General features: G+C 35.4%; 1 long non-coding RNA gene across 2 annotated transcripts; it reads right to left on the bottom strand.

Annotated features, from left to right (window-relative positions):
• Positions 1-464: 464 nt before the first annotated feature.
• LOC144282843 (uncharacterized) lies at positions 465-17911 on the bottom strand. 2 transcript variants are annotated; one of them, XR_013351251.1, is made up of 3 exons: positions 17808-17911; positions 3715-3813; positions 465-762 (listed from the first exon to the last, which is right to left on the bottom strand). It is a non-coding gene; the product is annotated as an uncharacterized LOC144282843 (long non-coding RNA). The 2 variants fall into 2 exon arrangements; XR_013351252.1 differs by lacking the exon at positions 17808-17911 and adding an exon at positions 6580-6697.
• Between the last annotated feature and the right edge of the window lie 277 nt (positions 17912-18188).

The raw sequence follows: 18188 nt of genomic DNA, 5'->3' as shown, positions 1-18188 counted from the left end.
TCTTCATGGCACTGGGCTCAGTGGGTATCTATGAACCTAAATATTCCTAGTACTCAAGAAATACTTCTATCAGGTAACCTATCAGCAGAATTAAAAGCTTTTTACTACATAGACATCTTAGGCTCTACTGACTCTAGTGGGTAGAATGATTTATCCAAGAGGAAATTGAATAAGTGTTACACCATGAGGACAAAAATCCTGAAACCAGGGAGTCTTGTTAACACTCCCATTGCTAATATTGGCTAGTAGAAAAATGCTTAGGACCAGTAAAGAGTTGGATTTTGAGAGTATACATTAGGGTCATACCACTTGACAGCTAACATGTTGCTAGAAGGTATAGGAACGGGAAATGGGTAGTCCAGGCAGGAAACTATGATTATCAACATAATCTCTTGTGACCAATAAATAGAAGATGAGATTAAACAAGCTATACTTTAGGTTAATTCAGTTTTACTCCTCTTAAATCTCACAATATTTCTTGCTAACTTATATAAAGGAATTGTTGGTTGTTAACATTTTAAGCTTTAAATGGGATTTTTATTAGTTTATAGGGGTTACCATAACAAAGTACGATGAATGGAATGGCTGAAAACAACATAAATTTGCTCTCTCACAGTTTTGGAGGTTAGAATTCTGAACTCAGTATGTTGGCAGGGCCATGCCCCCTTCAAAGGTTCTAGAGAAAGAAATCTTCCTTGCCTTTTCCAATTTCTGGTGTCCACAGGTGGTCATGGCTGATGGCAGCATAATTCCAGTCTGTCCCTTTAAAGACAAAAATTAAAAGCAAGAGACTTAATTCCAGTTGAAAATAAGGGAAAAGTTTCTTTTCCCCTCCTTTTCTTTGGCACATCTAATTTAGAAAACTTAAGATTGTAAATATTTTCTCCTCTGTGAAATTTAAAAAGATCATCTTGAAAACTAGAGTAGATAGGCCTCATGTCAGTTATATGATCCAGGAATGTCTATCTTAAATAAATGGAAGCCATCTTTGAAATGTAAGCCTCAGAGAAGATAGTTTGCTTTCCCTCTGGATAAAGCCATTTAGCTGACAGAAGGTGACTTCAATTACCACATAAAGTTAGTATGAACTATGTGTGACAAATCGTACTATCAAGGCTTCTTACTTGAGGACTATAGTTTATCTTGAAAACATGTATATAATGGTTATATCTGCTTGGCTAAATAAAAGAGTGAAATTTCTTTCTGTCTTTGCAATCTCCTGGTAGATTATCTATTTTGCACATCACATTCCTATTTCATGCTCATTCAATTTTTTAAAAATTAAAAAATGTCTCTATTACCTATGTGGAGAGGATTTCTGGGTTTGTAGATTTTTTAAATTATATTTACTCTGCAGTCTTCGTATGACCATCTTCCTCTGTGTCTATGCCTTCATATGACATTCACTATATATGTTTTTTTTTCTTTTGTACAAATTCCTCTCTTACAAGGACATGAGTCATTTTAGATTAGGAATCTGATGGCCTTATTTAACTTGATTATATCTTTAAAGACCTATTTCTAAACAAAGTCACATTCATTAGGAACCAAGCATTAGGGTTTCAGTATATTTGGGGGAGGGGAGGAACACAATTCAATCCATAACAGGAGTATATCTGAATTGAACTCACTGTATAATGCTATAGTAGCTGATAATATTCTGTGCCTTTGAGATTTGGAGAAAAAGCTTTTCATTTGGACAAAGCCTAACTGTGGAGACTGTGAGACTCATCATGAGAGAGGTGTTCTGAGTATCCTTTTTTTTTTTTTTTTTTTTTTTTTTTTTTTCTGGATTTGTTCTCTGCTCTGCATCCTTGGCATTTGATTTCTATATATGGCATTATCTGGAATCACATGACATCTGTTTCTAGTCAGGTTCACATAGCAGGAGGAAGTGGCAGGATTAACAATGATGGGAAGATAGGTTAAATTATTTATTACTGTTCTTCCCACATGCCAGTGTCTCTGTTTGTTTACCAAAGTCTACAAATACCATCCAGTAGTCATCTTCTACAGATACGGTTCTTGTTTCATTCTGATGGCTCCTTCTGCATCCTTCCTTTAATTCCAAGAGTGATAAAAGTTTCTCATTGCTGCTAGACTAGAATTCTTAATCATCACTTTATAGTTCTCCTTCACCCTATCCACATTGGTAATCCTCTCCTTTAAAGTCCTCTATCACCCCTTTTAAGCATGATGTTATTTCTTACCAAGATCCTGTTACACTTACCTTCATTTAAATAATACAATACATCTGTAAATCTGCTTCTACTTAAGCTTATCAGTAAATGATTTCTTCATGCCCTAGGATGAAAATAACCTTTCGCCTCTTTTCATAGAAAGACCAAAAAGGGAGAAAAATGTCTTGTAACAATGTTTCCAAACACAGGAGCCTAACTTTCATTTAGGTGAACTACCAATGTATTTCTAGGAAATTCTTGATGGAAGGTTGCAACTGAGTAGAGTTGGCTGCAGTATACGATCTATGTGCGTAACAAACACTGTATAGGCCAAGTAAGCTACTGGATCCTCATCTCTCCTGACTCAGGTACACAATGACTCTTTGTAAGCATTATAAAAACAGAAGCTCTAGGCATGTTCTAAACCATGCATGAGAGCCCAATTTTTATTGTAAATTACACAATGGAGTTTTTATTTAAATGAGATAATTCCTTCCATATTTACTTATGTTTTTATGTTTCATGGTCTTTATGTTTCATGGTCATACTATCAATTTCAAGTTGTTTATAAAAACAGATTCTACCCTAGAGAACAAAGAATAGCCCCATCCCTTACTGTGCTCCAGTATGCCCTAGGATAAAATGTATTTTTCTCTCTCTCTCTTCTCTTTTTTAATTTAGAAATGGTATATAATTTAAAGTGTTTTTATTATGAATGTCTTATATTTTTGTATGACTTTCTCATCTTGTGATTCCCATACTTAAAAGACATGGGATTAATACAATAAGAAAACAAGCAGAAGTATCTTTAAAGATATCTCCTTTCCCTCTATTTTATTATTTAAGATTGTTTTTTTCTTCCCATCATTCCCTTGAATCATCTTTTCTTCTACTTCAGTCAACAATAATTTTGAGCACTTCATCTACCACTTACTGAATTTTTAATTAAAAGCTTCTTGTTTTCTGTTTTGTAGACTATGCTTGAATAGCTCTGAAAATTTATATGCAGGTTTTTGATTCATCTAATCCAATTCAAAGAAATAAATTTTAATTTGCATATAAAATTCCTTGATAATGAGATTTTCTTCTATCCATGTTACTTTCCCCATAAGTACTGTACTATCTTACAATGATATTTCATTAATTATGAATATAAGAAACTTCTAAGAACTTTCTATATATTCAAGTTTTTCAAAGATAATACTTTAAAATGAATGTCTTTGTCTATTTATGGAAAATATATATGAAACGATTATAGTTAATATTTTATTAAAATATTGTTCATGATTTCAATTTTCTATTGAACCACATTTTATGTAATAAATGAGGTTGTAAAACTGTTTACCACTTCATAAACTAGAGTTGTGTCTCTGAGCACTATCATTCAATAAAAGACAATATTTGACCTAGTCTTACGATTAATTTCTCCCTCAAAACAGTATCACCTTGAGAAGCAAAAAAAACTATAGCTAAATATAGAAAGAGAAATATCCAAGTATTATACAATTGGCTAGTATTTTAAAATAATACTGACCTTGTAGTCCTAGTCCATAAAAGTGAATGTATCTTCAGAGAATTTCTTTGTATCCCAAATATTCATCCAGGGAATTGAATTATCTCTGGACAGCTCCTCCTTAAAACCAAACAAGAGTCTTTCTTCAAAATTCAGCCTTAGAATGCCATATTCTGGAGTATTTCAAAGGTATAGATTATGGATATATTCCTATAAAGACATATACTACCTGCATGTTTTTGCTTCCATAATATCTCTGGAAACATGATGCTTGTTGGGAAAATAAATCTAAATTGATCACAGTCACATTTCCTAGGTTACAGAGCAGCTGACTATCATACTTCTACTTTCCTAAAGTATTTTTCCTGATTTGGTTACAGAAAGAAGAGTCATCTGCTATTATTCCAAATTATTAATTCAATAGGTATTAGTGGGAATTGGGGACAAACATCACTGGGACACAATTCTTTTGAGTGGTTTGCCACAGTATGGAAATTATTTTGAATAATTCAGTGAGCTCATGCAAACACACCATTGTTCTGTTTCCTCTAGGCTGGGAAATCCACAATCAATCAATGTCTGGTCCAGAGCAAACAATCAATAAAAAATTGTCCATGAAAGATGGTAGATTTGTTGTTCTTGTATGACTCTAAAACAATTTCTATATTTAAAATTTTTCTTAGGCTGTTGAGTGAATTTCATCAATTACCCTTGACTGTGCTCCTTGGAGTAGATGCTATATAGGGAACTGATTAAGACTGTGTGCTCTGTAGTTCAACATATCTGAGATTGAGACTGAATCCCTGTAGTATCACTGAAACTCTATTGGGGACAGATAAACTAGATGGAAGGCAGTGGGGAAAGGTAAAAATCTTTCTTGATGCTTTTTTTCATTATAGGCCTTCTGTTTTTATATAGAATACCAGTTGTTTCATGTGGCTAATTGACGCTGAAGAAGATTCAATAATACAAACGTTCCTTTCTATCAAACTACTCATTGATGATGCCCTCATTTTTAAGTTGATCAATTGTGAGCAGACCTAAGGAAAACTGGTGTTCACAACTGTCAACTTCTTGTAGTGAATGCTTTGTGTAAGCAATATATAAGTCAGTACTGTATATCTTTTTTTCCACAATCTCACTAACATGTCATTTATGAAAATGTAAGAATGCCTCAGATGAAATTCATCCAAGCAGGTATACAAGTGTCATAAAAGTTGTCCTTGAATACTCATGAATGTCCCTTTCTCATTGTTTTAAGTACTCTGACAAGAACTTTTACTTTGCTTCTAGAAATACATAGCAATATACTGAAAGCTGTACCCATGAATTTTCTAGTCTGACCAGAGGAGAATTCTTTAGAGTGGGATATTTAGAATTGAATGAAATTCTAAACCAGTGCTGGCCAATAGAATGTTTGGTGATGATATTATTGTATATTATTCTCCACTTAGCTCTTTATTTTTTTTAAGATGTTATTTATATATTCATGAGAGACACACAGAGAGAGGCAGAGACACAGGTGGAGGGATAAGCAGGCTTACAGGAAGAAGCCTGATGTGGGACTCGATCCCAAATTCTGGGATCATGCCCTGGGCCAAAGGCAGTAGAAACTACCCAAATCAAAGCAAAGAAAGGTAATGGGCTATAAACTACAAATGGAGTCTCAAGGAGGCTGTGACAATAACAGCTTGTTTAAATTATGTGAAAGAGGAGTTCCAAAAGGAAATGAGAAAATGGAAAAATATATCTGGTTTTAAGAAAAATAAGGACTTTTTTTTTTTTTAGTCTGGTAAAAATCCTAAACTTATACATCCTAGAAGCTTACTCAGCTACAAACAAGATGAATATAAAGGAAGAAAAAAATTCATTCAAAAATAAAGGGCAACTGAAGGTCTGTCTAGGTAAATAAAACATAAGTAAATTCATCTCCAGCAGACCTGCATTAAAAGAAATGGCAAAGGAACTGTCTCAGGCAGAAAGAAAATGAAAGTAGTTGGCATGGCAGGGTTACACAAATGAGTGAGAGGGCCATAACTGGTAGTAGTGAATGAATTAGATTTTACCTATAGTTATGTTAGCTCAATGATGCTAGAAGAAATGAATGTTAAACAAAAAGATGGGTATGGGATAAATTTAAATAAGCAAGATATATGTAATGCAGATATTAATGGAAAGAAACAGTAAATCAAAACTGTGATACTGTCACCAAGACAGATATATAGATCAGTAGAATAGAATAAGGAAGGATATATGAGTGAGATACATATATGTATATACACACACAAATACACATATACATATATATACACACACAAATACACATATACATATATATACACACACAAATATCTCACTCTAAAGGATTTTCACCTTGGTACCAAGTTCATATAATGGGGAAAGGTCAGTCTTTCAACAACTGAAACTGGGGAAACTGGTTATACATATGAAAAAGAATGAAATTGGACAATTACTTTAAAAAATTACACTTAAAATACAAAATTTAACTTAAAATAAAGATCTAAACATAAGTATAACCATAAAGATTTAGAAGATGATAGAGAGCAAAAGGTTCACAACATTTGATTTGGCAATAACTTCTTGGATATTGCATTAAAAGCACAAACAAGCAAAAATTAGACAAATTGGACTTTATCATAATTAAGACATTTTGTGCATCAAAGTGCATTATGATTTGAATAAAAAAGCACACCAAAGAAGGGGAGAAATATTTACTAATCAGTATCTGATAAGAGATTAATATACGGACTATTTAGAGAACTCCTAAAACTCAACCATAACACCACAACAAAATCAATTTGAAAATGCACAAAACACTTGAATAGAGATTTCAACAAAGAAAATATGCAAATAGCTAATACTCACTTGAAAAGATGCTCAACATGACAATCAATAGAGAAATGCAGATCAAAACTACAAGGAGATACTACTTCACACCATTAGCATAGCTATTCTTCCTTTCTTGTCCCCAACCCCTACAAAAAGAATTTAATAAGGTTTGGTGAGGATATGGAGAACCCGAACTGTTGTGCATTGATGGAATGAATGCGAACTAGTGCAACCAATGTAGAACACGTTACGGAGGTTTCTTAAAAAACTAAACAGAATTATCCTATGATACAGCAATTCCACTTCTAGGTATATACCCCACAAAATTTAGAGGGGGCTCAAATAGATATTTGTACAGCAAGGATCACAGCCACAATATTCACGATAGCCTAAAGGCACAAGCAACCCACGTGTCCATCAATCTATACACACATATATATGTATATACAGACAATGGAATACTCAGCTTTAAAAAGAAATGGAATTCAGATACATTTTACAACATGGATAAACTGCAAAATAATTATGCTAGTTGAAATAAGCCAGACACAAAAGGAAAAAATATTATATGATTCTATTCATGTGGGATACCTAGAATAGTCAAATACATAGGGACAGAAAGTAGAATGGGGAGGAAAAGATAGGGAGTTACAGAGTTCGAGATGATGAAAATCTCTAAAGAATAGTGGTGATAGTTGCACAGCAGTGTGAATATACAAATGCCATTTAATTGTATATTTAAAAGTGGTTAAAATGGTAGATTTCATGTATATTTCACCACAATGAAGAAAAGAAAAGAAAACAGAAGGTGTCTTATTAGTATCAGATAAATTCTTAGGCTAAAAATGTTATCAGAGACAAAGTGGTAAATTTTATGGTGAAAAGTATCAATTTATCAGGAAGGACTACATGTTTATCTTAAATGAGAAAGCACCAAATGAGAGATGTTTCAAATAAAAAGTAAAAACTTCCAGAACTTAAAGGAGAAATAAATTCACAATCATATTTGGTACTTCTAAGACTTCTCATTCAAAAATGGATTAAATGAGTACCACCAGTCACTTTCACTGATTTGCCATTTATAGAATACTACCCAACAGCAGCAAAATACATGTTCTGTCCAAGAACTCATTGACCATTGAACTAGATAGACCATATATTGGGCCAATAAAGGAGTCTCCATAAATTTAAACAAACTGAAACCATCTATACTACGTGATTGAATACAGAGGATCTGCATGAGAAAACAATAACAAAATGATGCATAAGAATTCTCTAAATATTGAAAAGCAAGCAGCACAACTCTAAATGATACAAACATCAAAGAAAAAAGTTCAAAATGAACATTAGAAGATATTTTTAACAGGAAGCAACAAAACATATCAGAACTTGTGGGATGTTGGGATCCCTGGGTGGCGCAGCGGTTTGGCGCCTGACTTTGGCCCAGGGCGCGATCCTGGAGACCCGGGATCGAATCCCACGTCGGGCTCCCGGTGCATGGACCCTGCTTCTCCCTCTGCCTATGTCTCTGTCTCTCTCTCTCTCTCTGTGTGACTATCCTAAATAAATAAATAAAATATTAAAAAAAAAAAAAAGAACTTGTGGGATGTTGTAAGGCAGTCACGTAAGGCAGTAATGAAACCAGGAGATGTTTTTGAAGATATCAATAAAATTGATAAAATTCTAGCCAGACTGATCATGAAAAAATGGGATAAAACACATTTCTAATAGCAGGAGTGTAAGAAAATGTCTCTAGGTTGATATGGTCATTAAAAAGATTATAATAAAGATCTGCTTTGAAAAGATTATTCTAATAAGTTTGATATCTAGATAATTGGAGCAAATTCCTTGAAAGACGTAAAACTGAGGGAAAAAAAAGAACATCTAGATAGCACTATATCTATTAATAAACTGAATTGGCAATAAAAAAATTGACTACACTTTTGCTTATTTCTGCCCCAAAAAGAAAAGATTTAGGTGTTTTCACTGGTAAATCCCATCAAGAAGGGCAGGGCAAGATGGTGGAGGAGTAGGGCCCTCACCTCACCCATCCCAGCAACTTACCTAGATAACTTTCAACCCATCCCAAACACCAGGAATTCAACCTGAGATTTAAAGGGAGAACAGCTGAAACACGACAGAGAAGGTTCCACTTCTGACGCGGCGGGAAGGGGGCAAAGATGAAGCCGCCTCCAGCGGGGCGGGGCCGCGACGGTCCCCGGAGTCTCCCCGCCGGGAGGGCGCTCGCAGGGAGCTCGGGCGGGACCGCAGGAGGCAGCGGAGCCGCTAGCGGGAGGGCGCCCGGGGGAGAGCGGGCCGAGCTCGGGGAAGGGCCTCGGGGAGGAGCCGGGGGGCGGGCGGGGGCTCCGGGCGGAGGGGGCTGCCCAGGGCGCGGGGGACACAGCCCGGGACCCTGCTCCCCCGGGACAGGCGGGGCGGGGAGGGCCCGGGACAGCGGGGACGCTCCTGCCCCGGGCCCCGAGCTGTGCGGGGCAGCGCCCCCCCCCCCGCCCCTGGAGCATCCAGGCCCCTGCGGACTGGGAGCTGCGGTGGTTACGGGGGAGCTGACTCCAGGGCTGGGGGGCGGCCGCCGCCAGGGGTGGTGTCCCTCCTGGTGTCACCCTGTGCCTGGGAGGGGCGGCCGCCAGGGAACAGGGGCCTCGGGGTACACAGCTACCCGGAGGGGGGGCATCTCCCCAGGTGCACACACCTGAGAGTCAGCACAGCAGGCCCCTCCCCCGGAAGACCATCTGGAAGGACGGGGAGGAGCAAGTTCTTGGCGGAGCAGCGCTGGAAAGCTCCAGGGGAAGCTGAGGGATTTATAGTATATAGAACCAGAGGATACCCCTCCTTGTTTTGTTTTTTCTTTTTTTTTTCTTCTTTTTCCAATACAACTCATTTTTAGCCACTCTGCAGTGAGCAAAATAACTTGAAAGAAGAACTCACCACAAAAGAAAGAATCAGAAACAGTACTCTCTGCCACAGAGTTACAGAATTTGGATTACATTTGATGTCAGAAACCACCAACACCAAGGAAATACAAATGATCTTAAAGACTTATTATGAGTACCTTTATGCCAATAAATTAGTCAATCTAGAAGAAATGGATGCATTTATGGAAAACCACAAACTACCAAAACTGGAACAGGAAGAAATAGAAAACCTGAATAGGCCAATAACCAGGGAGGAAATTGAAGTAGTCATCAAAAACCTCCCAAGACACAAAAGTCCAGGGCCAGATGGCTTCCCAAGGGAATTCTATCAAACGTTTAAAGAAGAAACAATACCTATTCTACTAAAGTTGTTCCGAAAGATAGAAAGGGATGGAATACTTCCAAACTCGTTCTATGAGGCCAGCATCACCTTAATTCCAAAACCAGACAAAGACCCCACCAAAAAGGAGAATTACAGACCAATATCCCTGATGAACACGGATGCAAAAATTCTCAACAAGATACTAGCCAATAGGATCCAACAATACATTTAGAAGATTATTCAGCATGACCAAGTGGGACTTATCCCCAGGATGCAAGGTTGGTTCAACATTCATTAAGCAATCAATGTGATAGATGACATTAACGAGACAAAAAACAAGAACCATATATGATCCTCTCAATAGTTGCAGACAAAGCATTTGACAAAATACAGCATCCATTCCTGATTAAAACTCTTCAGAGTGTAGGGATAGAGGGAACATTCCTCAGCATCTTAAAAGCCATTTATGAAAAACCCACAGCAAATATCATTCTCAATGGGGAAAAACTGAGAGACTTTCCCCTAAGGTCAGGAACACGACAGGGATGTCCATTCTCACCACTGCTATTCAACATAGTACTAGAAGTCCTAGCCTCAGCCATCTGATGACAAAAAGAAATAAAAGGCATTCAAATTGGCAAAGAAGAAGTCAAAATCTCCCCCTTCGCAGATGACATGATACTGTACTTAGAAAACCCAAAAGACTCCACCCCAAGATTGCTAGAACTCATATAGCAATTTGGTAATGTGGCAGTATACAAAAATAATGCTCAGAAATCAGTGGCATTTCTATACACTAACAATGAGACTAAAGAAAGAGAAATTAGGGAATCAATCCCATTTACAATTGCACCCAAAAGCATAAGATAACTAGGAATAAACCTAATCAAAGAGGTAAAGGATCTGTACCCTAACAACTACAGAACACTTCTAAAAGAAATTGAGGAAGACACAAAGAGATGGAAAAATATTCCATGCTCATGGATTGGAAGAATTAATATTGTGAAAATGTCAATATTTCCCAGGGCAATTTACACATGTAATGCAATTCCTATCAAAATACCATGGACTTTCTTTAGAGAGTTGGAACAAATCATCTTAAGATTTGTGTGGAATCAGAAAAGACCCCGAATATCCAGAAAATATTGAAAAAGATAACCAGAGCCAAGGGCATCACAGTTCCGGATTTCAAGTTGTACTACAAAGCCGTGGTCATCAAGACAATGTGGCACTAGCACAAAAACAGACACAAAGATCAATGGAACAGAATAGAAAATGCAGACATGGGCCCTCAACTCTATGGTCAAATAATATTCAACAAAGCAGGGAAGACTATCCGTTGGGAAAAAGACAGTCTCTTCAGTAAATGGTGCTGGGAAAATTGACCAGCCACGTGCAAGAGAATGAACCTGGACCATTCTCTCACCCAATACGCAAAGATAAACTCAAAATGGATGAAAGATCTAAATGTGACAAAAGAATCCATCAAAATCCTAGAGGAGAACACAGGCAACACATTTTTTGAACTTGGCCATACCACCTTCTTGCAAGATATATCAATGAAGGGAAGGGAAACAAAAGCAAAAATGACCTATTACAATTTAATAAAGATAAAAAGCTTCTGCACAGCAAAAGAAACAGTCAACAAAACTGAAAGACAACCTACAGAATGGGAGAAGATATTTGCAAATGACATATCACATATAAGGCTAGTATCCAAGATCTATAAAGAACCTATTAAACTCAACAGCAAAGAAACAAACAATCCAATCATGAAATGCGCAAAAAACATGAAATCTCACAGAGGAAGACATAGACATGGCCAACATGCACATGAGAAAATGCTCCGCATCACTTGCCATCAGGGAAATATAAACCAAAACCGCAATGAGATACCACCTCACACCAGTGAGAATGGGGAAAATTAACAAGACAGGAAATAAGAATTGTTGGAGAGGATGTGGAGACAGGGGAACCCTCTTGCACTGTTGGTTGGAATGTGAACTGGTGCAGCCACTCCGGGAAACTGTGTGAAATATCCTCAAAGAGTTAAAAATAGAACTGCCCTATGACTCAGCAATTGCACTGCTGGGGATTTACCCCACAGATACAGATGCTGTGAAATGGCAGGACACCTAATATCCCTAATCAATCTTTTTATTTAAAAATAGATTATTTATAGGGCACCTGGGTGACTCAGTTAAGCGACCAACTTTTGATTTCAGCTCAGGTCATGATCTAAGGATTGTGAGATTGAACTCCACATCAGGTGTGGAGCCTCCTAAGATTCTCTCTCTCCCTTTCTCCCTTTGCCCCTCCCCTTACCCCATGGCTCACTTGTGTGGTGCTCTGTCTCTCCAAAAAAAGAAAAAAAATAAATAAAAAGGAAAAAAAATAGTTTCTCAAATGTAGACTAACATAGAGAAGACAAAAAAAATTGGCAGGAGAAAATTAAGAATTTTTAGGGAAAAAAATATTTTCTTCGAAGTAGAGCCACTTCAAATCTCTTTTAAGGCCATCACTGAAGGTATCTCAATTATCTTATTTTTTCTACAAGTATATTTGTATAACATGCAAATTAATATGAACTAAACAATGGATATGTCTTTAACCTTTAAAAATTCAACCTTATTCACAAAGCATATTCAAGACAATTAAAATTTTTGTCCTGTCAGCAAGAGCTACTTTATATTAAAATACATTGTAAGCATTTAATTAAGTCTTGCAGTTGTTATATGGAAATTATAAAGCAGTTACCCATTTTTCACACAGCTGTACTCATCAGTAGTTCTCTACATGCAGATTTATATTTAGATATCTCCTGCTGTTTTGTCTGCAATATTAAAATCTAAAAGTTATACAAATCTATTTGGTGATGTTGGAGATTTCTTATTTAAAATAAAATGTGTTAATGTAAATTAGAAAACCATCTTTTACTCTTCTCCAAACTGCAGATTTCAGCATTGCATCTCTACTTTTTTTTTTTTGAGATTTTATTTTTTATTCACGAGAGACACACAGAGAGAGGCAGAGACACATGCAGAGAGAGAAGCAGGCTCCCTGCAAGAAGCCTGGTGTGGGACTTGATCCCAGATCCCGGGATCATGGCCTGAGCCCAAGGCAGATGCTCAACCGCTGAGCCACTAAGGCTTCCCCGATTTCTACTTCTGTAGTCTTTATTACGGACCTATTTTCTATGTTAAGCCATTAAGATATAATTTCAATATGCCAGGTGTTTAATGTTTTTAAAGCAATAGACTCTACATGTTTTCCCTTCATATTGTTTTTGTCCCTTTAAAAAAATTATTATTTTAAAAATTATAATAAAAAAATTATTATTTTAAAAAATAATAAATAGACACACACACACACAATCATGAGGTAATTTTTTTTCACTATAAATATGGTTTAAGAATATTGTAGGTTAAATCTTTACTAACTCATTAATTTATTAGAGATCAGATATTAAATTAATTTTCTAAAGCTAATAATCTATGCTCTATTAAATTTATGACACACTTTGTTGACAATGCAGATAGAGTAAAATATGTTTCATTAATTATTTACACACACACAAATAAAACTTCAATTCTTTTCCTTAGATAATTTGCTGATCATCTCTTTCTTTCTCCAATTGATAGAAGGCATTTCATCACCTGGCATCTATTAATCAACTTAGGCAGGCACAATGTTCTATAAAATGTGCTTTTGTTTGTTTGTTTGTTAAAGAGAAAAAGAGAGAATGTACAAGTATGGGGGGAGCAGAAGGAGAGGAGAATGAATCTCAAGTAGGCTTCACACTCAGTGTAGAACCTGATACAGGGCTTGATCTTGGGACCCTAAGATCATATTCTGAGCCAAAATCAAGAGTCTGACACTTAACCAACTGAGCCACCCAGGTGCCCTTGTTTTTCACTGATTTAAATTTACACATATTTTATGGTTTAATTTTAAATACTCATGTTAAATTCATTTGGATTTAAAAAATACATGTAAAGAATTTGAACACTCAAAAGTAGAAAGAGTAGGGATGCCTGGGTGGCTCAGTTAGTTAAGCATCTGCCTTCCTGAAGCTCAGATCATGGTCTCAGGATCCTAGGATCCAGCTCTGCATTGGGCTCCCTGCTCAGGGGCCAGCTCCCTTTCCCTTTGTGATCTCTCTTGCTCTCACTCTCTCAAATAAATAAATAAAAATATTTAATTTTTTTAAAGTAGAAAGAGTATAATACTCTCATATGGTCATCATTTAAGCTTTAAAAATTATCAGCATTTTGCACAAACACTTTTTATTATTATACTATTCTTATGGTATATCTTTCCCAATATTTTCCCTTTGTTCTTTCACTAAATATAAAGTGACATAATATATAGTAACTTAATATAATTTTTCCCATAAATGTTTAGTAAAGTATTGCTGTATTTTTCAGTGTGAGTTGTTCCATTATTTTAATTCTATAAGTAACTATAATAATATTTATTGTTTCTACTTTTATTAAAATATATGATTTTTAGAAGATTTTATTTATTTATTCATGAGAGATATATAGAGAGAAGCAGAGACATAGGCAGAGGGAGAAGCAGGCTCCCTGCAGGGAGCCCCATGTTGGACTTGATCCTGGATCCCCAGATCATGCCCTGAGCTGAAGGCAGATGCGCAAACGCTGAGCCACCCAGGCTTCCCAAAATACATGATATTTTGACATGTACATATACACAACATAGCAAATGCTATTTCAGATTTTTAAAAATTATTTAAATTTGATTTAATTTAATTTTTATTTAATTAGTTCTGTTTTAGGGGATTCAGTTGTACAAGTGAAAATGCCATTGGTTCTTGCCTAGATTATCTTTTTTTTTTTTTTTTTTTTTATGATAGTCAGAGAGAGAGAGAGAGAGAGAGAGAGAGAGGCAGAGACACAGGCAGAGGGAGAAGCAGGCTCCATGCACCGGGAGCCCGATGTGGGATTCGATCCGGAGTCTCCAGGATCGCGCCCTGGGCCAAAGGCAGGCGCCAAACCGCTGCGCCACCCAGGGATCCCTTGCCTAGATTATCTTAAAATCATCTAAAAGCTTTTTATATATCTCCAAACAAAAACCAAAGTCCTGGCTTCTGACCTCTGATATTTCCTCTTCTTCCTCTTTTGTATTATTCTGCATCAGTCTCATGGTCTTCTTGCCCTTTCTCAAACTCCAATGTTCTGAATCAGGACTTTTTCAGTCCCTACTCTCTCTACTAAGAATGCTAATGGCTTACTTCCTTACCTCCTTCAAATCTTTATTCCAATTAATATCCCCCATTGAGGCCTTCTTTCAAAGTAAGTTAAATATAACTCCACATCCATTCCAGAACTCCAAGATATTTTATCCTCCTTCCCTGCCTTATTTCTTTTTTCTTGTCCTTGTCACAATCTGACCTACTATATTGTTTATTTGTTCTGCCTAATGTCTACTTCCTCCCACAAGAATTTTGGAGGAAGTGCATATTTATTGAGTTTTTTTATACTCATGACTCCAGAATGTTACCTTATGGCTCTTCCCACTAATTCTCACTCATATCCACACAAAGTACTCATATTTCCAGTTTTTTCAATTGTTTTGAAAATACCTGGGCATGATAGGCAACCAATAAATAATGCTTAAATGAACTGAGTAAATAATCAAACTTAGTTCTCCATTTAGGTATTAAATTTGAGACTATCAAAACTGTGGTCCCTTATGATGGAGAGTCTTTGCAGATTATGTTGATTTGTAGAATTGGTTGTTTTCTTCATTTTTACCTTAGTGCAGAGGCAGAATGCTACCACCTTGCTTCTGTTGGTATGATTTTTCTTTTCAATTTTTCATTATGAGCAGAGTTAAAGGAAATTTACTGTGAACACTTTTAAAATAACCACCTTGATTCTACCACCGATATTTATCTTTACACTTCTGTTAGCAAGTATCTACCTAACCATTTCTCTATACGTCTATTCATCCATCTTACAACCTGATGTATTTGAAGTAAGTTTCAGTAAGTTTCTGGAAATACTTCAGCATGCCTATCATTTACTAAAGCTCAATATTTTTAACATATTCTTCCATTTGACGTGGAATTTACATACCACACATTGAGCAAAGATTAAGTGCATATTTAATGAGTTTTTATATACTCATGACTCCAGAATGTTACCTTATGGCTCTTCCCACTAATTCTCACTCATATCCACACAAAGTACCCATATTTCCAGTTTTTGAATATACAATAGCCTTCTCTGTTCTAAAATATCATATAAATAATCAGCTTATACATTTTTTGCATAAAGTTTATTTTACATAGCATAATGTTTTTGAGATTCATCCAGGTTTTGGGGGTGTATCAGTATTCCATCTCTTTTCATTGCTGAGTAATAATTCATTATATGGATATACTACATACTAATTTCCAATATTCTATTAATGGACACCAGGACCAGTGCAAATTTCTGTCATGGACATCTATCCAAGTCTTTTTGTGGGTATATATTTTCTTGTCTCTTATATAAATACCTAATAATAGAATGGTTGGGTTATACTCTATGTTTACTTTTATAAGAAGTAGCCAGAGCTGTTTTTGGTTTTACTGTTTTGTATTCTCACCAACAATATATGATCTTATCTTTGGCAACATTTGATATTTTTGGTCTTTTTAATTTTAATTATTTGACTACTCATGATTTTTCTCTTTTTCTGATATTATTTGCATTTTTCTGATGTCTGATTATGTTGAAAATCTTTTACAAGTGTTATTTATTATTCATATATCTTCTGTTGTGAAGTGTCTCTTGAAATTATTTGCCTTTTAATTGTTGAGTTTACGAGTTCTTTCTATGTTCTGAGATAAACGTTGAATAAGTATTCTCTCCTAACTTGTGGCTGTTCTATTCATTTTCTTAACAATTGATTTTGACAAACAGAAGTTTTTAAATTGATGAAGTTTCATTTATCAGTACTTCCTGTTATTTTTATTGCATTTTATGTGTTTCTAAGAATCTTTGCTTACCTATAGATCATAAAATTTTTTTTTCAGATTTTATTTATGCCTTTAGTTTTTATGTTTATGCCTATGATTAATCTTAAGTTGACTTTTGTTCATGGTATGAGGTAGAGGTCAAAGTTCCTTTTTTTAAAAAAAATGAATATCCACTTACATAAGTACCATTTCTTGAAAGGACTTTCCTTTTCTCACTGAATTGATTTGACAGCAATTAAAAAAATAAAATGATGATACAAATGTGGTTGATTTATGAGAAATATATTTTACTTATCTCTTTGTTAAATTTTATGTCAAAATTACACCTTGATTTCTTTGGCTTCTTTCTAGCTGCTTCTTCTTCTTCTTCTTCTTCTTCTTCTTCTTCTTCTTCTTCTTCTTCTTTTTCTTTCTACTTCTAATTTATGCTTTTAGTTTGAAGTCAGACAATGAATATTTTCTACTCTTTTCTACTTTTCCAAGACTGACGTTGCTATTCTAATTCTTTATTATAAATCTTAAAATTGGCTTGTCAATCTCTACAAAACCTATTAAAATATTTTTTTCTTTTTTTTTTTGTGGTTTTGCTTTAAAGAACTTCCCAAGATTACAGACTTACATTTCCATTTAATTATTAACCTGGTAGAAAAAATATTTAATCATAATTTCTTTTTTTTTTAATTTTTATTTTTTTATGATAGTCACACACACAGAGAGAGAGAGAGGCAGAGACGTAGGCAGAGGGAGACGCAGGCTCCATGCACTGGGAGCCCGATGCGGGACTCGATCCCGGGTCTCCAGGATCGCGCCCTGGGCCAAAGGCAGGCGCTAAACCGCTGAGCCACCCAGGGATCCCTAATCATAATTTCTTAGTAAACTTTATGTTTGTGGCTTTAGCTTATATTAAGAGTACTTTGAAACTAATGGTCTTGTTATTTCCTATTAAGTAATATAAGGAGATTTTAAGCTACCAAATATAAGAAAGTAGAATCTCAAAACATATTTAATAAAAAAAACTTACCCACAAAAGCCATTTTTTGATCCAACAGCTGCCTCAGTTCTCCAATGTCATTTCTTTCTTTTTTTTTTCCAATGTCATTTCTTAATACTGAAATTTTAATTCTGGAGATTAAAATTAAAAGCCATAAATGAGCTATTAAATATATTGAGATCTATTTCAAAATTAGCTATTGTTATTTTGTTTCTCTGCCATTTGCAAATGATATCTGTTAATGATGTCAGGATAAATTATTCTGCATCTGAGTTATATTTTATTGTAAGTCACCATAGTGATATTGAGAATAATAAAGAATTTAATAAGTTCTCTCATAGCTACCTTGTAATTTTTTTCATCCTAAGGTGGATCATTTTATAGAGTTATAATGCATACTAAATAATGGCA

Source organism: Canis aureus, chromosome 14, assembly GCF_053574225.1.
Source record: "Canis aureus isolate CA01 chromosome 14, VMU_Caureus_v.1.0, whole genome shotgun sequence".
Lineage (NCBI taxonomy): Eukaryota > Metazoa > Chordata > Mammalia > Carnivora > Canidae > Canis > Canis aureus.
Note: the sequence above shows the minus strand (reverse complement) of the source record. Positions and strands in the feature narration are given on the sequence as shown.